This window comes from Rhinoderma darwinii, chromosome 3 (genome assembly GCF_050947455.1).
Source record: "Rhinoderma darwinii isolate aRhiDar2 chromosome 3, aRhiDar2.hap1, whole genome shotgun sequence".
NCBI classification, from domain to species: Eukaryota; Metazoa; Chordata; class Amphibia; order Anura; family Rhinodermatidae; genus Rhinoderma; species Rhinoderma darwinii.
The window spans coordinates 410,071,539-410,096,882 of record NC_134689.1 but is presented as its reverse complement, the minus strand read 5'-3'; the positions used below and the strand labels follow the sequence as shown (position 1 = coordinate 410,096,882).

General features: G+C 41.4%; 1 long non-coding RNA gene across 1 annotated transcript; it reads left to right on the top strand.

Annotated features, from left to right (window-relative positions):
• Positions 1 to 8,244: 8,244 nt before the first annotated feature.
• On the top strand, positions 8,245 to 23,643 carry LOC142748423 (uncharacterized). Its single transcript, XR_012882256.1, has 3 exons — positions 8,245 to 8,339; positions 22,033 to 22,108; positions 23,536 to 23,643. It is a non-coding gene; the product is annotated as an uncharacterized LOC142748423 (long non-coding RNA).
• Positions 23,644 to 25,344: the final 1,701 nt, after the last annotated feature.

Genomic DNA, 25,344 nt, shown 5'->3' with positions numbered 1-25,344 from the left:
TTTTATTGGTTCCATTTTGGAGTAGATGCGACTTTTTCATCACTTTTTATCAAATTATTTTTAAAGTCAGGATTAACAGAAAACAGCAATTTTTCCATTGTTTTTTATTTTATTTTTTACGGCGTTCACCGTGTGGGTTAAATAATGTAATAGCTTTATAGTATGGGTCGTTACGGTCGCGGCGATACCAAATACGTGTAACTTTTTTGCTTTATTGTGGTTTTTTCACATTTTTTTAATTAACTTTATTCAACTTTTTTTTACTAGTCCCACTAGGGGACTCTAATGTGCGATCATCCGATCACTTTTATAATACACTGCAATACTTCTGGGAGACGGCAAAGTTCTGGCCAGAGATTCTGCTCCAGGTGCCCCTGACGTCACTGTCCATATTGAAGTGATGTCCGGAGTTTTAGGATCCCGAATTCCTCGGCCAGATCGTCGGCAATGCTCTGGAAATGACTCCCACTCCTGATAGAGCCCCTGATGTCACTGTCCATTAATGGACAGTGACGTCAGGAGCTTTAAGATGGGAAATCCTTGGCCAGAGTGCCAGCAGTGCTCTGGCCGGTAATTCCGCTTCTGATAGAGCCCCTGACATCACTGTCCATATATGGACAATGACATCAGAAGTTCTGATCTGGGATTCCGCTATTGAAAGTGTTCCTGACGTCGTTGTCCATATATGGATAGTGATGTTAGGAGCTTGAAGACGTTGGAATCCGTGGACGGGTATTTCGCTCCTGGAGAAGCCCCTGACATCAGTGTCCATATATGGACAGTGATGTCATGGGCTTTGAACTATGAATTCGCCGGCATGAGCATCGGAGATTGGAGGTCTGATTTTTTGGTCTTTATTTAAGGGGAGTGTGGTCAGTTGCCTTTGTTTAGGGAGAGTATGATCTGCGGTCTGTTTTTCTGAGGGTAGTCTGATCTTGGGTCTGTAATTAAAAGTAGTCTGGTCTGAGGTCTGTATTAAAAAGTAGTCTAGTCTAGGGAAGGTATGGTCTGAAGTTTGTATTAGAGGGATAGTCTGATTCGGGGGTCTATATTTAGGAGTAGTATGGTCTGGGGTCTGTATTAAGAAGTAGTCTGGTCTAGGGTCTAGATATAGTCTCGCCTGTAGTTTGTATTAGTGGGATAGTCTGATCTGGGGTCTGTAATTAAGGGTAGTCTGGTCTGAGTTCTGCATTAAGAAGTAGTCTGGTCGGGGGCGGAGTTACGACGCATCGTGATGGCAGCTTAATTCTTGAGCTCCTCACTTCACCTTCAGAAACCACAGCTTTATAGACGATATAACCGACCAAAATGGTGAGAACATCAAGGGACAAGAGCAGAGACTCACCCGGTCCTGCAAAACAGGGAAAAAGTCAGTCCGAAATGGACAAATACCTGAAGAAAAAACTTTCCTCACCTGCGGCCCGGGAAAAAATGGCGCCGGCACAGCATGCAGACGAGGCTGGAGATGATGACTCAGAGGGAGATAGCTCTGCAGCCTGTTCAGAACCGGCGAGGGACAGAGACACGCTATCACGCTCCTACTTTAAAAAGGTACTGACACAAGCAATCACCCCTGTAATAAAAGAGTTGGCGGATATAAAAGGGGATATTAAACAGATTGGGCAAAGGGTGGAATCCCTAGAAGAAACGCAAACCTCTATTTTGAGACACAGTGTTGTCGTTTCCAACATGCTTGTCTCACATCAGACTCATATAAATAATGCTCATTTGATGATTGAGGACCAGGAAAATCGAAGTCGCCGACGGAATATCAGAGTGCGGGGCCTCCCTGAAGCAGTAACAGGAGACACATTGCCCCAAGTAATCACACTGATCTTTGCTGACCTCGTGGGCCAAGAGAGGGCCGACAAGATGGTGGTGGAGAGGGTACACAGAGCGCTGAGACCAAAGCCTGCGCCGAACGAACCGCCGAGGGATGTGATTTGCGGCCTGCTGAGTTTCCTAGACACATCAAGCCTGCTGAAAGCGGCGAGGGAACGACAGGAGTATCTGTATGGAGGGACACAAGTACTCTTTTTTCAAGATATAGCACCCAGTACCTTGGCTAAAAGGAGGATCTTAAAGCCAGTGACAGACATGCTTCGTGTCAAGAAATTGCCGGTGAGGTGGTTATTCCCGTTCGGTTTAGCGACCATGATAGAAGGGCGACAATGCATCATTCGTTCCCCAGATGACCTCCCTAAACTCTGGGAAAAGTTGGGCATTTCACCGCTTGACATCCCATCATGGCTACCTGTGCAAGCAACATCGGATATACCAGAACTTCCATACTTACCGTCGCCAACAGGATGGCAGGTGGCGTCCAGGATGAAGTCTCCGCGATATCGGAAACACCCAACGCCAGCTTTGGCTGATTGAAATGCTCATCATGGACGATGAAAATATTTTCCATCACTACATAAGTGAAGGAGTGCGTGAGTGTTTACTGAAATGCTTTTGTTCAAAGCAGCAGATCCCTTTGTACCTTGTATTACATAAGTAAATGGTCTATTTCAAATGTCCTAATATAATGTGTACTATTATCTGCTATTATAGGGGTAGATACAGTTGTATTAGACATTGCTATAGTATATTTGCTCACGATTAGACAGTGTTGAACATTGTTGAGCTGTTAGGAGTGATTATACTGTGGTATAATGAGATGCAATATAGATATGCTGGTTTACACTAATATAGTGAGTTGGACGTAGAGGACAGCCCATTCTTACTTTAGTATTGTCGATGAGCTTAAAGTGGATATTACAGTTTCTGGAGGTGGAACCTTGTTTTCTGGCGTTCCAGTCTCCCCCTCCTCCCCCTCACCCCCACCCTTATCCAGGTGCTTTCTCCGGGACGGAGATACTGATGGCAATTGTGGATACTAGAGGATGTGCGGGAATTTTTTTCTGCCCTTCCTCTGGGATCTCTTCGCTGCGGGGTGGATAGTTCCACAGTAATATATGTATATAGTTTAAGTTTTTATGCTTACACCGTGACCGTGCCTAGACATCACTGCGTTTGTCTCACTGTATTACTTCATTATGGCCTCGCTTAAAACTTTATCATTTAATGTTAAAGGCATGAACATCCCACAGAAACGAAGTCAGATTTTCAACATGTTGAGAAGAGAAAGTGCTGATCTCATTTTCTTACAAGAAACGCACTTTAAATCAAATAAGTTCCCTTCACTTCCTACTAAGCCTTATGACAAGTGGTATCATTGTTCTTATAATAGTGCCTCGAGAGGGGTTTCAATAGCGATACGAGACACAATACCCTTTGTTCATGAAGCCACACAAAGTGATCCTAGTGGTCGTTATATATTTCTCAAAGGAACTATTTTGAACACGAAAATTACATTAGTTAATCTTTATGGACCAAATGTGAGACAGGTGCAGTGGTTGACGAAGGTATTGCATTCTCTTCAGCCCTTCTTTGAAGGAATGGTTATAGTAGGAGGAGATTTTAACATGGTATTAGATCCGAACATGGATTCCACATCCAAAGTATCACATATTACCCATAAGACCCGCAGAAGATTAAAAATGCTGTTAACCAGGTTAAAATTGATCGATGTGTGGAGAGTACACCATCCGTCCGACCGGGATTATTCCTTTTATTCAGCCCCACATAAGTCATATCAGCGCTTAGACCATTTGCTAATTTCAGAACGTTTTTTGCCTGCGGTCACATCTTCCGGAATTGGTAACATTACCATTTCGGACCATGCACCGATCTTTATCAAAATTAAGTTGACAGACCTCCCTATGAGAGGGTGGAACTGGAGGCTAAATGACACTTTATTAGAAAATGTAAAAGATTCTGACGCCTTAGAACTCCGGTTGAAGGAATTTTTTGTGGTTAATGATGGTCCTCTTATCTCTCAGCCTATACTATGGGAGACACATAAAGCTGTTATAAGAGGGGAACTCATTGCCTTGGGGTCTAGAGTTAAGAAGGAACGGATGAAAACTATCAACCAGGTGTTGGGTAAAATCTCCTCATTGGAAAATATACATAAATGTGCACAGTTGGAGTCAGCACAAGATGAATTACGACACCTTAGGCAGGAATTAAAGAATATCCTTAATGTAAAATCAGCGAAAACCCTTCAACTATTAAAGTATAAAACCTATGCACACGGGGACAAGGGGAACAAAATAATGTCAAACCTCATTAAAAAACAAAGAGTGAAAACGTTCATTTCATCTATCAAAAACAAGGAAGGGCATAAACTCACTACAACAGATCTAATTGCCAGGGAATTTAGGAATTACTATCTGGAATTGTATAATATTAAAAAAGATCCTATACAGGCCAGTAGGACCCCACAGGCGGACGCCATACAAAAATTCTTAACATCTATTGAAGCGCCCTCCTTGTCAGAAGAAGAACGAGCCTCGTTAGTGGTTCCATTCACTATGTCTGAAATTGAAAAGATTCTGATGTCCATACCAAATTGGAAAAGCCCTGGGCCGGATGGTCTGCCCATAATTTATTATAAAAAATTTAAAAACACAATAATGCCGTACTTTTTGTCACTATGTAATGCCCTGCTGAATGGAGCTACCTTCCCTAAACAAGCTTTAGAGGCCAACATTACCATTCTACCAAAAGAGGGAAAGGATCTGGAAAGGTGCAGTAGTTACAGGCCTATTTCCCTATTAAATTCGGACTTGAAAGGGTGGGCAAAAATTTTGTCAACATGCATTAATGGTTACCTTTCTAAATTGGTTGGAGCGGAACAGGTGGGATTTGTTCCAGGGAGGGAAGGGAAATTTAATACCATAAGAACGGTTCATGCTATATATCACGCTAGACAACACAAAATTCCCTTGATCTTATTAGGGACAGACGCGGAGAAGGCCTTCGATCACATTGATTGGGTATTCCTGAAAGCTGTATAGACATGATTTTCTCCTTATATCAAAATCCTACAGCAAGAATACAGGTGAACGGCACCTTTTCAGATCCTTTCCCTATTCAAAATGGAACAAGGCAAGGCTGCCCTCTGTCCCCCACGTTATTCGTTTTGGTAATGGAAACACTCTTACTTAAAATTAGACAAACTCCCTCTATTAAAGGCCTGAAAGTAGGACAATTCGAGCACAAAACAGCTGCATATGCGGACGATTTATTGGTCCTCACAACAAACCCTGTAGTGGCCCTCCCAAATCTCATACAAATTTTTGAAGAATTCGGTTGGATTTCAAATTTCAAGATCAATTATGAGAAGTCAGAAGCATTAAATATAACTTTACCTAACAATATTTTATTGACAATTAGCTCACGTTCACATTTTAAATGGCAAAAATCCGAACTGCAATATTTAGGACTTAAAATTACGGCTAGCCCTAACTTACTTTTTGCCAGGAATTATGACCCATTGTACTACAAAATTAAAAATTACTTGAACAAAATACACATCCCATATATGTCATGGATAGGACGCAAAAATCTCCTTACTACATTAATTTTACCGCAAGTTTTATACCTGTTTCAGACTTTGCCAATTGACATTCCGAAGTATTATTTCCTAAAATTTAGACGCTTATTCACGGAATTTATGTGTAATAATAAAAGGCCTAGAATCGCATATCAGCAATTGATAAGGAAAAAAACTGAAGGAGGATTGGCATTGCCAGACTTAATTTCGTATTACAATGCAATACAATTGGGGAGATGGACACAACTGGCAAAGGCTGAAGGGGGATTGCCACATGTAGCTATAGAGAAGGGGTTATTGATACACAATCAGACTTCTGCTTTTTGGGTCGGAAATACGCTTCCTGCCAGAGTATCGGTAGTGAGTGATATGACATGGGGGATGCTTAAGGTGTGCCACACTTCCTCGGCACTACATCTACGTGACAATAAGTTCTCAATGTTAGCGCCACTCTCTATACTTCCATGTTTGGTGAACCCCACTTGCTCTAGGGTTCCTGATTCTTGGTCTCATTTGAGGTCCTTAAAGATAGAAAGAATTATTGACTCAATGGGTCCGCCTACACTTCATACCTTACACGAGGAACTGAAAATTCATAGCCCTTCAAGCTTACAAGTGATAGACTTCACACACACATGTAAGAGGTTTCTCGCTTCCGTAGCTGCACGCAAATCTGATCCCACATGGTTGGAAAACTACACTTTATGGGACACAACCCCTAAAAAGTGTCTCTCTAAGAAATACAAACAGTTGATAACAAATATGAGCAAAGACACGCCAGGTTTTATACCAGCATGGGAAAGGGAACTGGGTTGTTTGTTTGCTGCAGAGGATAGATCTTACATTTTGCGCCATTCACATGGTTTTTCTAGATGTGTCAGAATGCAAGAAAATTCTTACAAGCTACTAACGCGATGGTACAGAACGCCGGATTACTTATGCAGGATTCGGGCATCTACTTCAGATCAATGCTGGAGGTGTGAGAGGGAAGTTGGTAGCATTTCCCACATATGGTGGTCGTGCAGGGAGATCCAACCCTTCTGGAAAGAAGTAGAAAATCTGATTGCAAGAATTTGTTCAAATCCAGTGTTACTCACAAGAGAATTGATTTCACTGTGGTTACCCACAAAAGAGTTCTCCCCATCCTCCAAAAACCTTCCCACATACATAATCTCAGCGGCTAAAATATTGATCCCTACCTTGTGGAGGAGCTCAATACCCCCATCATTGGACCAACTAGTGAACAAAATACACCAAATATGTCGGCTGGAGGAACTTGCAGGGTGGGAAAATAAAAACAGGAAATCCTTTCTCAAAATCTGGCAGCCTTGGCTAGCGAATAGGGACAAGGCTTTAGGTAGTCAAGGATAAGAAAAACATGAGTGGGACTCGTTGGTAGAGATGGGAGTTCAGAAAATTTTGATCAAGAGGGATAGTACAGTGTTTAGTACTTGATAGTACTTACAGTACGGGAAGGACATTACACGAGTCACGGTCACGGTGATATGTTTATTTGTTTGTTTGGTTTGTCTGTCATATCGCAGTTGAGCTTACAAGATATACTGATTATATACATTAAACATCGGATTGCTATGGCATAAAATTTTAGATGTCATGAAGAGAAGATATTGTTCTCAAGCATAACATATTGATGTGCCAGGCATAAATGCTGCCTGTTATGGTTGTTGTAATTGACTAATGTATTTCTATGTAACTGCTTCAATAAAAAGAGTTTATACAAAAAATAAATAAATAAATAAATAAATAAATAAGTAGTCTGGTCTTGGGTCTAGGGATAGTCTGGTCTGCGGGTCTGTATTTATGGGTAGTCTTGTCTGCAGTTTGTAATTAGGATAGTTTAGTCTGGGATTTTCATTTAGGGCAGTCTGGTTTGGGGTCTTTATTTAGGGGAGTCTTCTCTGCGGTCTATAGTAAGAGAATAGTCTGGTCTGGGGTCTGTAGTTAGAGGTAGTTTGGTTTGGGATCTGTATTAATAGGATAGTCTGGCCCGAGGTCTGTATTAAGAGGATAGTCTGGCAGTGTTAATATATTTTGTATGTGGGGTGTTCGTGTTATTCTACCTAATGTTGATAAAAAAAAGTGCGGCTCCTCCTTCTGTGCTGGCGGCTGCGAATAATGGACGTTCAGGGAGGCGGAGCTTAATATATTCGGTCTTGATTCCTCGGCAAATATCAAAATATGATGATTGGAGCCGACCTGTAAACAACACAAAGCATGAAAAATCACCCCAGATGCATTGTGATGTCACACTGGGGCCCAGGAGAATTGTGGGATACAAAATGGCTGTGTTGCCTGTAGCAACCAATCACATTTCATGTTTTCAGTTCAGTGTAGGACATGAAAGCCGTACTCTGATTGGTTGCTGTGCTTTACTCCACCCCCTTTTTGCCATCACTAGGCCAAGTATGTTATTATTATAATAATAATAATAATAATAAAAATAACAACAACCATATTAACGATGATGATTGATGATAATGATGGAGATTTGATGGTGGTGATAATAATGATGGTGGTGATGATGATGGTGATAGTGATGGTGTTAATGATGGTGATGATGATAATGATGATTGCGACACATGATGATGATAATAAAATATACATATTTACTGCTGTAATAGGAGCATCTCTATATCGGTCATTGGAAGCGCAAGAGAAAAGCGTTGGGCGCCATGGCAACTAATTAGCTTTTATTTTCTCGCAGCCTCTAGAAAATTGAAAGCAGCATCCTGATTGGTTTCTGCAGGTCACATGTCCACTTTTCCATTGCACTACTTCTGGGAAATCTCCCTATAAATGACTGTTGACAAAAAAGTGTGTGTGTTGCCCACAGCAACCAACAACAGAAGCTGGATTCCTTTTGGTTGCTATGGTAACAGTGTTTGTCTGCACTATTTGTCATCCACACTGTATAATATATGATATAATGTATCTATGCGCTGATCATACAGATTTTATAATATATGAAGGTGATTATTACATAATAATGACATACGGCCCGTTATTCAATGAGGGAATTCATTTACGAAATGGATAAAGGGCTGAATGTTGTTATCATGTAATAAAACCCTGTAATGTCCTTGGTGGGCACTATAGGGCAGCAATGCCCCCGACTATACTATACTATACTATACATATATCTTCTATACTACTGTGTCATGCTACAAGTAATGATGTGGAGACAAGTGATAAATAAGGCTGTGTTCACACCTGTAATGGCATCGGGCAGGACTTGTAATGGGCTCCATTGGGTTCTATCATTTTCCTCTTAATAAATTTGGCGCATTTCATGCTGACCTACTTCAGTTTAAACCTGGTGTATGAATCACCATTGTTAATAACACCCCCCCCCCCCCCTAATAACTTCAGAAAGTGATGATGGAGTTACCTGTATTCTGCCCTTGGTCTTCATCTTCTGATCTAAGCAGTGAGCTCCGGCTTATACATGACAGTATTATTATAATGGAAGCTCGTGATGTCATAATGTTTATTCAGATACAGGGCAGCACGTGACATCACAGGATGACATGGTAGAATTATACTGATGTCATCTTATGATGTCACAATGTGTACTGAGCTACAGGCCACCATCTTGTTGGCAGGTCCCAACATTATCCAGGTCACCTGTAATATAGAATAATGAAATCAATGGCCACATATACTAATAATGGCGTATTTTACACCAGGCAATGGGGAGGGGATAGTTGGCGAGATCAGCGCCAAATGTATTAAAAGGAGCATAGTACTTAAAAAATGTGTTGCATTTTGATCTCTCTGACACACAATACACATTATTTACAAAAATATATATAACCCCCTAACAGTCACATTAAACACTTATTGACCAGGCCAATTTTCACGTTTTAGCCATGTGCCAATTTAAAAGCAAATTGTTCTATTATTCTTCCAACCTACGTATATTTGGTCTTGTTTTTCTCAGAACATGTTGGGCTTTCATATTGTGTAAAAAAATAAGTGACATATTTAACTTTTTAAAAAAATTTAAAAGGAAAAAAGGAAATAAATTGAAAAAAATGTGAATATGTGATTTTAGGTGATATTTTTTGTCATCTGGTGCAGCCACTGGGTAAAGACCCCTAAATAAATATTTGGTAACTTCTGCCAACTTCAATGATACCAAATATGTGCACATATCTTACAAGCTGGGCAGTGGCATCGCTACCCCTGTAGCAGCCATAGCGGCTGCTACCGGGGTCTGTGGTATGAGAGGGCCCGTTCCGCCCACAGGCATGGGCCATATCCGGAGGCACTGCTAGCAGCCGCTATGGCTTCTACAGGGGTGGAAACGCCACCAGGCGTGGATTGGCCATGTACTTCACCGGGAATTTTCCCGGTGGGCTGGTCGCTCCACTGCTCATGGGCTGCTCTCCTGTAGAGTCCTGCAGACATCTGTGTATGTGGGGACTGAACTGTGACCAGGGGCGTAACTAGGAAAGACTGGGCCCCATAGCAAACGCTTGACCGGGGCCCCCCCTGGGTGGCACAAGCAGCCCCCCTTATAAATAGTGCCCCCTGTAGAACGTGCCATACAGCCCCCCTTTAGACAGTGCTATATAGCCCCGCCTATAGACAGTGTCACACCCCATTTGTAGATAGCGCCCCCACCTCCCCCTTGTAGATAGTGCCATACAGCCCCCTGTAGATATTGCCATAAAGCCCCCACTGTATATAGCGCTATACAGCTCCCACTGTATATAGTGCCACACAGTCCCCCTTAGTAGAAAGTGCAGCACAGCCCCCCTTAATAGAAAGTGCCACACACAGACCCCTGTAGATTGTGCCACACTCAGCCCCCTGTAGATAGAGCCACAGCCCTCCCCTTTTAAATAGTGCCACACAGCTCCCCCTTGTAAATAGTGCCACACAGCTCCCCCTTGAGTATAGTGCCACACAGTTCCCCCCTGTGTATAGTGCCTCACAGCTCCCCCTTGTGTATAGTGCCACACAGCTCCCCCTTGTGTATAGTGCCACACAGCCCCCCTCTTGTGTATAGTGCCACACAGCCCCCTTGTGTATAGTGTCACACAGCCCCCCTTGTGTATAGTGCCACAGAGCCCCCCCTTGTGTATAGTGCCACAAGGCAATGGCGCATCCGAGAAAGTTGTATCAGCCAGGGAGATGTCACTCAAACATGGAAAGGTGGGTGTGGAGGCAGGACTATGTGACTTTTCAGGATAGCGGCACTGCCCCATGACCCTCTAATGAGTAATTAGCATATAGTGTGCGTCATTTTAAAAGTGGATTTTAAGAATTTTGCTGCATCTGAAAAAAACATACAAGGGAAATATTTGGAAATATATTGTCAGGTCATGTATTACTGCATGGTGGCAGTTCAAGGGGTTAAAACTACCTGACAGATTCCCATTAAATATAAAATGAATTGAGAACAGTTCCATTTACCCTGCAATTTTGTTATTATAAATATAACCTATATAAACTACAGATCCCGAACCAAGCTATGACATATATACAGTATCACAACCAAGATCAGTACATGAATACAGCACTAGAACCAAGCTAAGTACATATAGACAGCACCAGAACAAAGCTCAGTACATAAATACAGCACTAGAACCAAGCTCTGACATATATACAGCACCAGAACAAAGATCAGTACATATATACAGCATTAGAACCAAGCTCAGTACATAAATACAGCACTAGAAGCAAGCCCATACATATATACAGCACCAGAACCAACCTCAGTACATAAATACAGCACCAGAACCAACCTCAGTACATAAATACATCCCCAGAACCAAGTTCAGTACATATATACACAGAACCAAAACCAATCTCATACGTATATACAGCACCAGAACCAAGCTCAGTACATATATACAACACCAAGACAAATACAGCTCAATTTAGTGCAACCCCAGCCGTAGAGGTTTGTACGGCGTAAAACTACAGCTCCAAGCATGGCCCGAACAATGGTAAGGATATGCTGGGAGATGCTGTTTCACAGAAAAAAATATCATATAATCATCTCGCTGCAGATCACACAATGACTACAGTGATGATTAGAGGCAGAATAAACATTTACATTAAGTGACTCACCGGTGACGTCTCAGATTCTAGTTCTTTTCTTCTCCCTCCGGTCCAGACATCTATGATGGATTTCTACCGGCCATGACCCATTTCTGCAGTTTTCCACTCAGATGTCTTCAGCTTCTCACTTTTTAAACATTTCTGCACCTATAAACAAAGTTACAATTCTCAACACCTCTTGCACCTCTAAATATAATAGCGCCATACACTGTGTCCCTGATTATAATAGTACCATACACTGTCACACACACACCGTGCCCCCTGTAGATAGTGTCCCCATAGCCACAGTGCTGCCCTACATATAGCTTCCCCTATAGGTAGTGCTCCATGTATAGCCCACCTATGTAGACAGTGCCCTACATATAGCCACCCTGTTGCTAGTACCCCACAGGTAACCCACCCCTGTATATAGTGTCCCACATATAGCCCACCCTATAGAAAGTGCCCTAAAAAATAGCTCCGCTTTAGATATTGCTTTACATATAGCCCACCCCTGTATAGTGTCTCACATATAGCTCCCCCTGTATATAGTGCCCCACATATAGACCACCCTGTAGATTGTGCCCAACATCCCCACATACAGACCACCCCTGTAGCTAGTGCCCCACATCCCCACATATAGACCCCCCTGTATATAGTGGCCCAGATATAGGTGACCCCCCCCCCCCCATAGATAGAGCCCCCACTATAGATAATGCCATTAACAGTTTTATGAGAGAAAAAAAAACAAAAAAACTTTACATACTCACATGATCCTGTTCCTGTTCGCTGGCGATGCAGATCATCTCTCTTCTGAGCAGGTCTGCAGGTGCTGAACGAGCGTCGTCCAATGACGCTGATTGGCGGGGCAGAATGACTTGCCCCGTCAATCAGGGCCTTTCAAGCATGGAAGCGCGATCAGCGTCATTTTAAGGCGCAGAATGGTCGGGCATTCAGCGCTAGTTCATGTATTTGGCTATCGCTAGCACCAGGGCCCCCTCCGGTGCTAGCGACGCCTACGGGCATGAGAGGTCCTGTGTCACCCGGCCCATACTTGTTGGAGGCTCGGCGGTGCGGGCCCCATAGTAGCGGCGCTACTGCTGTAGGAGCCATAACGGCTGCTAGCGGCGCCACCAAGCATATTGGGGGGGGGGGCGTGTTGGCTGGCGGCATGGGCCACCTCAAGCCGCGGACCCCGTAGCAGCCGCTACGGCTGCTACCGCGGTAGTTACGCCACTGTCTGTGACATAAAGAGATCCCCACATACACAGATGTATGCAGGAGCCTCCGTCCACGGTCTGCTGGTAAGAGTGATTTCAGGAACTTAGAGAACATCACATGACTGTCACATGATCAAAGGTCCTGAACCAATCACTGCAGCTTCAATACTCCGGACACAGCAGAAAAGAAAACCTGAGTAAGTTAAGTGATAAATGAAGTGTGTGTATGTGTGTGTGTGTGTGTGCGTGTGTGTGTGCGTGCGTGCGCGTGTGTATATGTATGTGCGTATAAATGTGTGTGTGTGTGTGTGTGTGCGTGCGCGTGTGTATATGTATGTGCGTATAAATGTGTGTGTGTGTGTGTGTGTGTGTGTGTGTGCGTGCGCGTGTGTATATGTATGTGCGTATAAATGTGTGTGTGTGTGTGTGTGTGTGTGTGTATATACAATTAGGTCCACAACTATTTGTACAGTGATACTGTCAGGGATCATTACTATGTATATTGTCTGAAAAATATTATCCTCACATATATGTATATACATTTCAGTTCTTTGTGTAATATACTGATATATATAACAAGTTCTTTGTTCATGTCGGACACACCTATGGAAGACACCGCCCCCTGGAATGCAAAGAGGAGTGTGCAGAAGAATGTATAGCAAAAGTTACAGCAGAAGAGCCAATGGAATTCAAGCAAGTCACACATCTATAGGGAGGGGCATGTGTCTTCTCTGTGTGTGTTTCTTTGTTCTGAATAAAGGGCAGTTCCTCCTGGCTGACATTGAAGCTGTACCTCAGACATTTGTGTGGTGTACTTCTTTCCAGGCATGCCTTCAGCTTTCAATTTACAGAGGTGGTTATTCGGTGTGAAATATGGACCTGACATTTGGTGCCGAAACCCGGGACCTCACTCGAGGAAAAATCAAAATCCGGACAGTCGACAATCACAGGGTGAAACAGAGGACTCAAAGTTGCCCACTGAATGAATTTGATCACCTCCGCAATAACACGGTAAGCGAATTGATTTTATAAATCTTCGTCTTATCTGTGTTAGTGGGCAGTCTTGTAGCGATCTGTAGAACCCTTTTGTTGATTTCCTGGATTATCTCAGGCGACAGAGGTGATATTTTCCGCTGTGAGGTTGAAAACCTGTGAGACCCTAGTCGCGCCCGACTAACCATCCTCTGGGTAGTTAGGGACTGGATAAAGTTATATAACACGACCAGAGAGCTGCAGACTGTGGAATTTTTATATTTCCAGCGAGGCCAGAGAGTCTAAATAGATAAAGTTATATAACACGACCAGAGAGCTGCAGACTGTGGAATTTTTATATTTCCAGCGAGGCCAGAGAGTCTAAATAGATAAAGTTATATAACACGACCAGAGAGCTGCAGACTGTGGAATTTTTATATTTCCAGCGAGGCCAGAGAGTCTAATTGAATATTTTTGAGAGTCTAATTAAAGATTTTTATAATTCTAGCGAGATGTAATGATAAATACATTGCAGACTAGAGATTATACTATTTCGGCGAGACTTAGCGTTGGAGACTGTGAAATTATATTATTTCCTGCCAGACCAAGAGTTGCAGATCGAAAATTGTTATATAAATTACGTGTATAATATAGACTGTTAGAATGGATGGTTTACGGTCCATATTCAAATCATCAGGATCACCCGATCCTATTCATGATTTGGTGAAGTGAATGGAAGTTAGGAGTAAGAAAGGTATTGTATGTTATATGTATTAGAAAACAGGACCAGCCAACGCCCGGTAATGGCGTCCGTACCTCATGTTGAGTGTGTCCTCATTGTGGGTGGGAAACCACCCCCCCTTCACAGCTGCGCACTGTGTTTCCAATGGGAGAGGCTGCCCCCCCCTGCCCCTGATGTGGCCACGCCCGGCCCAACCAAATCAGTATGAAATAATCACCTTGTTAATTTTGTCATTTGTAGTGTTTTTTTTCTATTTACAGAAGTTCCAGTCTAGTTCACAGATGAAGCAACACGTCATCATAATATAGAGATGGTGGCCGACAGATTGTATGGTTAAACATTAACGTAGATAATTCCTATACAATGGTGTGATGAATGATTGCAGATACCTATGTTGTTTTGCCGGCATTGAAAGTGTTAAGATTGTGAGAAGCTGTGAGTTTGTGACCCCCCCTCCCTCCCCTCTAAAGTGTGCTGTGTTTGGGAGGAGGAGGAGGAGGAGGGGGGCTGACTGGGTGCAGTCTGCAGGGCTGATGAGACAAAGGGATTTCAATATGCACTGCTGAGATATATATATATATATGTAATGTGTACAAACCGAAATAAATTTCTTCTCTTTTGCGCATGCGCTGTTGTTGATAAAAGTTACGATATTTATGTGTTCTGATATGATCAGATTTCATGTGTTTTGATGTTAATTCAGATGTATTAAACTACAGATACTGTGAGACACGGGGTTTTGAAAATGTATGTGCCCCCACCGTTCCCTATATATATATACAGTTTATTGGTTTGCAGTAATTAATGTTATCAGATATAATATTTTTTTGTTTTATTGAATAACAAACTACAATTGTTTTGCTTTTGATTTCAGACATGAGTTATGTCATTGTAAAGATCAAATGTATTTTCGTCAGGAAAAAGTCATTTTTGTTTCAGGCTGTTGCACATTACAGGGGGTTAAACTAGTGCCGCACAGATAGAGTGCCAGACTTTGTTATGTTGAGATGTAGTTTTGAACTCTGCTACATTACTTTCGCAGAGTCCACAAAGGGGGGAAGGGTGAAGGAACTGATCAGGTACAATTTTGGTTTGTTTTGAGTTAATTAATTTGGTTTCAGAAGATCTAAAAATGTGTAAGAGACCCCAATGAGTAATCCAGATTAAATGTGTATGAGAGTAACCTACATTTTGAGGTTTGTGTAGATGGTTGTGTAAGATACCATCCCCCTCCAGCAAATTTACACAGGAGGCAGAGGTGACGTCACTCACACGAGTCTTTATGGATTTAGATGAGGGAGAAGGCAAAACAAAAATTGTCTGGACATTGTTAATTTGATGTAAAGTTTTTAGGAATGTTTTCTTTTTATTTGTTTTTGTATTAATCAAGTATTTGCAGAACCTGATAAAAGTGAGATTCTCAAAGTGCTCGTGATTATCAGATGAGTGTGGAGAAGTGTATAACATTTGGTTTTATTTTAGAGAATGAAGACGCCACCCCTTTGAGATGTTCTATCTATATGTGACATGGGTTTTTAATGTAAATTTGTAATAAAGAGATATTTTATTATACAATATGTACAAGACAGGATACGAGGCACCAGGTAAATTATCCAGAAACCACTCTCACCTTCTTGTTCATCTCAAGGAGCGGAGCTGGAGGTGCTCGCTGAGGCTTGTAACCTGGCAGAAGGTAAGACGGCCGACATTTACACTGACTCTAGGTACGCTTTTGGCATCGCCCACAATTATGGGCCCATTGGTAGTAGGAACTTTATTGGATCATCGGGTAAGCCAATTGAGAGAGCGAGAGAAGACAGACCTGACAAAAAGAGTATGTGCGGCCAGGTGTCAGTAAATTGGCTTGTCCCTGGATACAATAATGCCACCACTAGGTTTGTAGCAGCCGGCATGATGTGCGCACGGCATGACATAGGTAAAACAGCAAAGGTACCTGTGAAAAGTGCAGCCCGGCCAGATTACCCGTCCCAGCGACTGCAGAACATACAACTACCCGAGGTAGAAGTGTATGACAAAGTGCTCATGTGTGTAGACCTGTTCTCGGTGGGCCTGAAGCCCGGCCTGTATTTTCCCCACTACAGACGTTGTGTGTAAGTGACAGGGGAACAATGTTATCCCAAGTATTGAACTGGTGTTTGTACAATGATAAGATGTCAGCAGTTCTCTAGACATTGTCCCAAAGTTAGTTTGTTTAATAACTGTATTTAAAAAGTTTAGTGGGAATATTAAATATTGAGGTTAAGTTTTATGTAAAGTTCTGGACCAGCCTTAGCATTGGACTATTAGAGTCATGCGTCAGATAAAAGGTACAGAAGTGGGATATTCCCATTAGAAAACATTTTTATTTATTTATTTTTATTTTTGTTGTGAAAGGGAAATTTTAGAGCAGAGAATTCTGTGCAGTGTATATGTGTATGTATAGATATGTATATAAAGAAAGAGAATCAGTTTGTAAGTTTTAGTTACTGACCAGTGTGAACGTTTAATGTAAAGATGTTATTTGTTAATGTTTTTCTTCAATTGAATTATCTGATTAAGATCAATTAATGTTTATGCAATGAAAAAGCTTGTTCTCCACAGGAAGTGTCCAACTGGGAGCGGAAGGCGGGAGAACCAGATTCTAACAGAATGTGGACAGATAAAGGAAGGTGAACCGGTACCACCCAATTCACTCTTGATGGCACTTGTTTTGATGGTGTATGACCTCACATATGCCCCAAGACTGCAAGGATCGATTTGGTAAGATCTAATTGGTATGTCCCAGGTTTTACAGCTGTCGCTGCTAAATTCTGTTAGAGCTGTTTGATTTGCCTACAGAACAGTCCTGGCAGACCGGTGCCACCCTTATCATACCCGCCTCCCACGAAGAGAACCGACCTTGAGAGGCCTTCCCAGGTAGAACGAACCAGGTTAGAGTAAGAAAAATAGGTTTAAGACGCTTGTCAGATAAACATGTGGAATCTGTGTATCTTTCTGTGAGGTGGAGATGTTCCAGGCAATCAGCTGAGATCAAGGTACAAATCCTGCTGAAAGGGTATCACCAAGTGCAAATGAAATGTACCCAGTAAGTTACACATCTTCTAGGTGCCCTGTCCATTGTAACAGAGAAGTTTTTCCTTATATAAAGGTGTTTGATGTCATTTAGGGGCCTGACATTATTGTATGTACTTAGAACAACGTTTATAATGTATGCGGATGATGTTATCACCAGATTAGTATTTATTTTAACAATTGACAAGAGTTGGGGGTCCCCAGCAAGTGCCAGTAAACATGAACTAGAAGACTTTTAATATGATGAACTCCATCACTGAGATGCGGCAGGCACAGCCTGAGCCAGTACAACGCGTTTATCATGAACTGACGGCAGTGTCACAATTCTAAGCGGCCGCCCAGACGAGTAACTTGCCAGAGGAAGAGTACAGATGCGGAGGGTTTGATAGTCACAATACAACTCCACTAATCCGCCTACGTGGGATCTCACCCCAGGCTCACAACATGCGGTGCTATGTACAGCCTGATGACGTAAACTAAAGGAGACGTGTCGGACAGATGAGAAGGACCAAACCAAGTCCTGATGACATCAGCAAAGTAAAGACCAAAGACCTGAGTGAATCCGTCAGCAGGATCAAGTGTTTTGATAAGTAAGTGACCAGGAGGGGGTAATAATAACTCCCCCACTGGACACCAACGTAGTCTGACTCCACAATTGTGTGGGTTACCCTGAGGGTGACAGTCAGTGAAGAGCAGAAGACAGGAGAAGAAGAAGACGATGGTGTACAGGACTGGCAATGAACTGATGGGACCCGAGACCTGAGGGTGATAGCATAAGATTGGTGATAGCATTATGTTATTGTATGAGGCCCTATTGTTTATAATGTCTGAGGTTTATAATTATAATGTGTGTAAATATGCCACGGTGCTGCAAATTACAATCTGAGGAGTTTTATGTGAAGGTCACTGTGCTGCCCATGACCTGTCATATCTGCAGGGGTAAAGTCCCATTAGGACAGTAAGTGACAGTGCGACAATTATTACTGTTAATAAAAATGTAGACCGGATTAATATATATATATATATATATTACAACCAGCAGCGGTTTGTAGATTATATCAAGACAACCATCCTGTATCCAGAGGAGAATAGGGAAAGTTAGGACCACTCCGACACCTTGGAAGTCCAGGTACAAAGGGGGGTTACTCATCAGGAGTAGCTCGTCTCAAGCTGGTGAAGAAATCCAAAACCCCTACCCGCCTGGTTCGAGTGGTCAGTGGTAGGTTGCTAGGCAAGACTCAGGGATAGAGTAATAATATTTTTAGGGGGGACTGTCAGGGATCATTACTATGTATATTGTCTGAAAAATATTATCCTCACATATATGTATATACATTTCAGTTCTTTGTGTAATATACTGATATATATAACAAGTTCTTTGTTCATGTCGGACACACCTATGGAAGACACCGCCCCCTGGAATGCAAAGAGGAGTGTGCAGAAGAATGTATAGCAAAAGTTACAGCAGAAGAGCCAATGGAATTCAAGCAAGTCACACATCTATAGGGAGGGGCATGTGTCTTCTCTGTGTGTGTTTCTTTGTTCTGAATAAAGGGCAGTTCCTCCTGGCTGACATTGAAGCTGTACCTCAGACATTTGTGTGGTGTACTTCTTTCCAGGCATGCCTTCAGCTTTCAATTTACAGAGGTGGTTATTCGGTGTGAAATATGGACCTGACAATACAATCTTCATGATTTGGGCTCTGCTGCCACCACATTGGATTTGAAATGAAACAACTGAGATGCAATTGAAGTTTAGACTTTCAGGTTTAATTCAAGGGGTTGAACAAAAATATCCTGTGAAATGTTTAGGAATTGCCACCATTTCTCTACACAGGGCAAAGCCTCATTTCAGGGGCTCAAAAGTAATTGTACAAATTAACATTACCAGAAATAAAAAAAAAATTTTTTGAGACTTTGTAGAGAATCCTTTGCAGGCAATGACGGCCTGAAGTCTGGAGCCCATGGACATCACCACACGCTGGGTTTCCTCCTTTGTGAGGCTTTGCCCGGCCTTTACTGCAGCGTCTTCAGTTGTTGCTTGTTTGTGGGTCTTTCTGCCTTAAGTTTTGTCTTAAGTAAGTGACATGCAGCTCGATCAGGTTGAGATCTGGTGACTTCGCCATTGCAGAATATTCCACTTCTTTGCCTTATAAACTCCTGGGTTGCATTCGCAGTATGTTTCGTGTTATTGTCCATCTGTCCTGTGAAGCGACGTCCAATCAACCTTGCTGCATTTGGTTGAATCTGAGCAGAAAGTAAATCCCTGAACACTTCAGAATTCATCCGGCTGCTTCTGTCTTCAGTCACATCCTCAATAAACACTAGTGACCCAGTGTCTTTGGCAGCCATGCATGCCCATGCCATCACACTGCCCCCACCATGCCATCACACTGCCTCCATCATGTTTACTGAGGATGTGGTGTGCTTTGGATCATGAGCCGTTCCAAGCCTTCTCCATACTTTCTTCCTCCCATCATTCTGGTACAAGGTTGATCTTAGTTTCATGCTGTTCCAGAACTGCGCGGCTTCTTTAGATGTTGTTTGGCAAAGTCTAATCTGGCCTTTCTATTTTTGAGGCTAATTAATGTTTTCCACCTTGTGGTGAACCCTCTGTATTTGCTCTCATGAAGTCTTCTCTTTATGGTAGACTTAGATACTGATCCACCTACTTCCAGGAGAATGTTCTTTACTTGGGTAGATGTTGTGAAGGGGTTTTTCTTCACCATGGAAAGAATTCTGCGATCATCCACCACTGTTGTCTTCCATGGACGTCCAGGACTTTTGGAGTACACGAGATCTGCAGTGCGCTCTTTTTTGTCAAGAATGTACCAAACTCTTGATTTAGCCACTCCTAACATTTGTGCTATCTCTCTGATGGATTTCTTCATTTTTTTCAGCCTAACGATGGTCTGTTTCACTTGCATTGAGAGCTCCTTTGACCTCATGTTGTGGGTTCACAGCAACAGCTTCCAAATGCCCCACCTGGAATCAACTCCAGACCTTTTAACTGCTTAATTGATGATGGATTATGAGGGAATAGCCCATGCAGCCCATTAAATAGCTTTTGAGATAATTGTCCAATTACCTTTGGTTAGTTAGTTAGTCCAAAATATCTTATGTTTTTCAATGCACCCTTAAGGCCCTATTTTTTTGTACGGCCGTCACATGGCTGCATTAAAATCCAATGGGGCGATTCACGCGGCATGAAGTCCCCGAGCCGAGCTAGCTCTCTGCCCCGGGACTCCGACACTGCTCCTGACATCACTATCCATATATGGACAGTGACGTCAGGAGATTTCCCTGGACCGTAGTCCCGAGTCAGAGCCTTTACTAGCGCTCTTCTCTGGGACTCCAGCACTGCTCCTGACATCACTATCCATAAACAGGAAGTGATGTCAGGAGTTTCCCATTGCTCCAGCACTAATCCCAGGAAACTGTAAGTGTAATAATTGTTTTGCTTTTTTATGTGTTACTGATTTTTTTACACGTTGTGTTTTTTACACGTTCGGTTGTAGAACTACTTCTGGTTTGAGGACTACTTAGATGACTGCATTTTTTTAATTCTCAATAAAATGGTTAACGAGGGTTATGTGTTTTTTTTTAATTTCAATAACATACTTTTTTTATGTCTCTGTATTTTTAACTATATTACTACCGCCTTAGTAATTGCCGTTGGCTGATTGACAGCATCCATTACTAAGGAAAGGCTTAGTGTTAGCTGGTGAAAAGGCTAAAACTAACTCCCCACCATTATTCCCCCGGTACCCACCTCCACCAGGGGTATCGGGAAGAACCGGGTATGATCCAGTAACCGACCATCTGTAGTGATGGTCGGGTAAGGGAGCCCAAAAACCATGACCAGGGGTACCGGGAAGAGCCAGGTACGATACAGTATCCGACCATCTGTAGCGACGGTCGGGTACAAGGGCGGCAGCAGGCTGGCATTATTAGGCTGGGAAAGCTCAAAAACCATGGCCTTTCCCATTCTTGTAATGCTAGCCTGCTGCTGTGTTGTATCTGGCTGGTTATGAAAAATAGGAAGGACCCCACGTAATTTAAAAAATAAATAAATGAATAATCAGAAAGAAATGACGTGAAGTCCCCACATTTTTCATAACCAGCCAGATACAAGATAGCAGCAGCAGCCTGGCATTACTAGGGTGGGAAGGGCCACTGTTTTTGAACTTTCAACTAAAAGGGAATTGTATAGTGTAAAGAGGTTCTACTTTTCCAGAGATTTCCCATATGGGCATTTAGGAGTGTTTTAGTTGCTCCTTACCATCACCTTACACTGTAAATAATTGTTAAATGTTTTTTTGCAGTGGAGTATTACTTTTTGATATTTTATGCTATTATTTTAGATATTTAATTTTTCTAAATAATTTTAATTTGAGCTAATATTTTGTTAATATTTAAAGTACATTTATATGTTGAAGTATATAATTTGAACAAAGAAATTTTTGGTTTAAATATTTTAGTTTAACATATATTTCTTGTTTCCTAAAGGAACATTTTCTGGTAATGGACAGGATGGACGCAAGGCCCGAGTGGAAATTTATAACCATAAGACAATGTCTTACAGGTAATAATAAAGCGTTGTTTTTATTAATATTATTATTATTATTATTATTAGCAGTAGTAGTAGTAGTAGTAGTAGTAGTAGTAGTAGAAATATTAAATCATAATTTATGCTTATTGTTTTTATGCATTATAAGTATTATTTTATTTTTACTACATTATTAATATTATTATTCTATTATTATGATTATTATTAATAAAATAAATGATCATTTATTATTGTTATTTTTATATATATTATCATTATTTTATTATTTTATTATTATTATTATTATTATTATTATTATTATGACTGCACTATTACACTATAGTGATTATTAGATATATTAAATCATCATCATTTATGATTATTACTGTTTTTATGTATTAAAATTGATACTTTATTATTATCATCATCAGAATTTTATAATATTATTCTTAACCCCTTCCCGTCGCAGCCACTTTTGGACTAAATGACAGAGCCCCATTTTTTAAATCTGACGTGTCGCTTTATGTGGTAATAACTTTGGAATTCTTTCACCTAGCCAAGCGATTTTGAGATTATTTTCTCGTGACAAATTGTACTTTATGTCAGGGGTGAAATTTGGTCAATAAATTCATTGCTTATTTGTAAAAAAAACACCAAAACTTTGAGAAAAATTGCAAAAATTTCCATTTTTCTAAATTTAAATGTATCGGCTTGTAAGAGAGATAGTAATATCACACAAAATAGTTGCTAATTAACATTTACCATTTGTCTGCTTTATGTTGGCATAATTTTTTGAACAAAATATTATTTTTCTAGGACTTTGCAAGGATTATAAATTTAGCAGCAATTTCTCACATTTTCAAGAAAATTTCAAAAGCCTATTTTTATAGGGTCCAGTTCAGTTCTGAAGTAGCTTTAAGGGGCCTATATTTTTTTTAAACCCCCCCCCCCCCGCATAAATCACCCCATTTTAAAAACTGCACCCCTCAAAGTATTCAAAACAGCTTTTAGAGAGTTTCTTAACCCTTTCGGCATTTCACAGGAATTAAAGCAAGGTAGAGGTGAAATTTACAAATGTCTTTTTTTTTGTAAAGTTGTAAAGCATTTACTCCAGGGTACAGCAATACCCCATATGTGATCGCAAACTGCTGTTTGGACACACGGCAGGATTCAGACCGGAAGGAGCGCTATTTGACTTGTTGAGCGCATATTTTGCTAAATTGGTTTCTGGGCATGTGCAAAGCTTCCTGAGGTACCAGTACAGTATAATCCTTAAAATATAAAAAGAGCTTTATTCGTTCATCCTTAAAAATACAGGGAGGGCACTGGTTAGGTGTGTTACAGCTTACGCGTTTCAAACAAAACTGTTCTTACTCATAGTCCTGTGGATATGTCATAAGTGTCCCTCATGGAAAAACCCCTTTAAAGTTTATTTTTTTTTAAATCTTTTCATATTTATTCAGGTTTGGTTCCAAAACAGAAGAGCAAGACATCCTTTAAGAATCAGTAGATCCCTGGAAAATTTGAAGAAGCTTTAATCCCTCTCCAGGGAGGTGAAGACCAGGAAAGACATGTGGCTCTACTAGTTGTATTAGTATTATTTCATACATTAGCATTTACTTCTATTTTATCTATCAAGACATAAAGAAGATGTTTATTACTATGAGTTATTTTGCTTTTAATTTGCACTTATCTGAAAATGTAATTAATCTGGTTATTTTTACTATTTTATTCTTGGTCTACTGCAGTTATGAAATAAAATCTTAGTAAGCTGTGTAATAACATGGAAATCTGAAATACTAAGAAGAGTCAACCACATAAAAGGCCACAGAAAAAAAAAAGTAATATCTGTACGAATTTTCTTTTGGAACGATAATGCCTCATGCACAAGACCGTTGTGCCACTCGGGCCGTTTTTGACGGCATCCGAGTGGCACCCGGTAGTCTTCACAGAACCATTCACTTTAGCGGGTGAATCGGGTCAGTGAAAAAAGGCCCGAGTCTCTTATCCGAGGAAAGATAGAACATGTTCTATCTTTCATCGGATCACTGACGGGACACGGACGGCGCACACGGTCGTGTGCATGAGGCGTTACTCTTTATTTTAATTTATAAAGAACATGAGTTAGGCTGAGCTCACTCTGCATTTTAGCCTTCTGTGTACAGTGCTGTAAAAATTCATTTGCCTCTCACCCAATTTTTAATTTTTTTGCTAATTTGTCACATTTAAGGTATGTTCACACGGTGGAATTTTCGCTGCAGATTTCGCCGCAAAATTCCGCCTCCCATTCACTACAATAGGAGGCGGACGCTTCTTTTTCCCGCCAGCTGATTTTTTCAGCTAGCTGGAAAAGAAGCGTTCTGCCCAATCCTCGGCGGTTTCTGCCCGAACCTCCCATTAAAGTGAATGGTAAGAGGAATCTCCCTGCCGACGGCAGGAATAATTCCATGGCGGATTTTGCGGTGGGACCAGCCAAACAAACTCCGTCATGTGAACTGAGACTTAAATTCAAATAATTTTAATAGAAAATAAAGGCAACACAAGTAAACACGATTACTGAATTTATTGAGGATAAAGATATTTTAAAACTTATATCACACAAAAGAAAACGTTATTGTCCCCCTGTTGTGCCACCCTTAAAGGTAACAAATGCAATTAAACATTTGCAATAACTTGCGCTAAAAATGTTACATTGCTATGGAGAAATTTTGGCCCACTCTTCTTTTCGTTTAAGGTCTTGCCAAAGCATCTCAATAGAAATCTAGTCACGACTTTGACTCGGCCACTTCAAAAAACCGCATTTTGTTTCTTCTGAGCCATTCAGAGGTGGACTTGCTTGAGTGCTTAGGATCATTGTCCTACTGCATAACCAAACTGCGCTTCAGCTTTAGGTTATAAACTAATGGGCGGACATTTTCCTTCAGGATTTCTGATTCATGCTTCCATCAATTATGACAAGTCGTCCAGGTCCTGCAGAAGCAAAGCAACCCAGACCATCACACTACCACCATCATGTTTGACTGTTGGCGGTGTTGGCTTTACGTCAGCGAGACTCGTGTTCCAAAAGTTCCACCTTTGACTCATCAGGGCCTGTTCACATCATCGTTCACTTTCCGTTCCGGGGTTCCGTCGGAGGTTTCCGTCGGGTGAACCCCGCAACGAAAAGTGAAAGTGAAACCACAGCTTCCGTTTTAGTCACCATTGATATCAATGGTGACGGAAACATCGCTAATGGTTTCCGTTCGTCACCATTCCGGCAGGTTTCCGTTTTA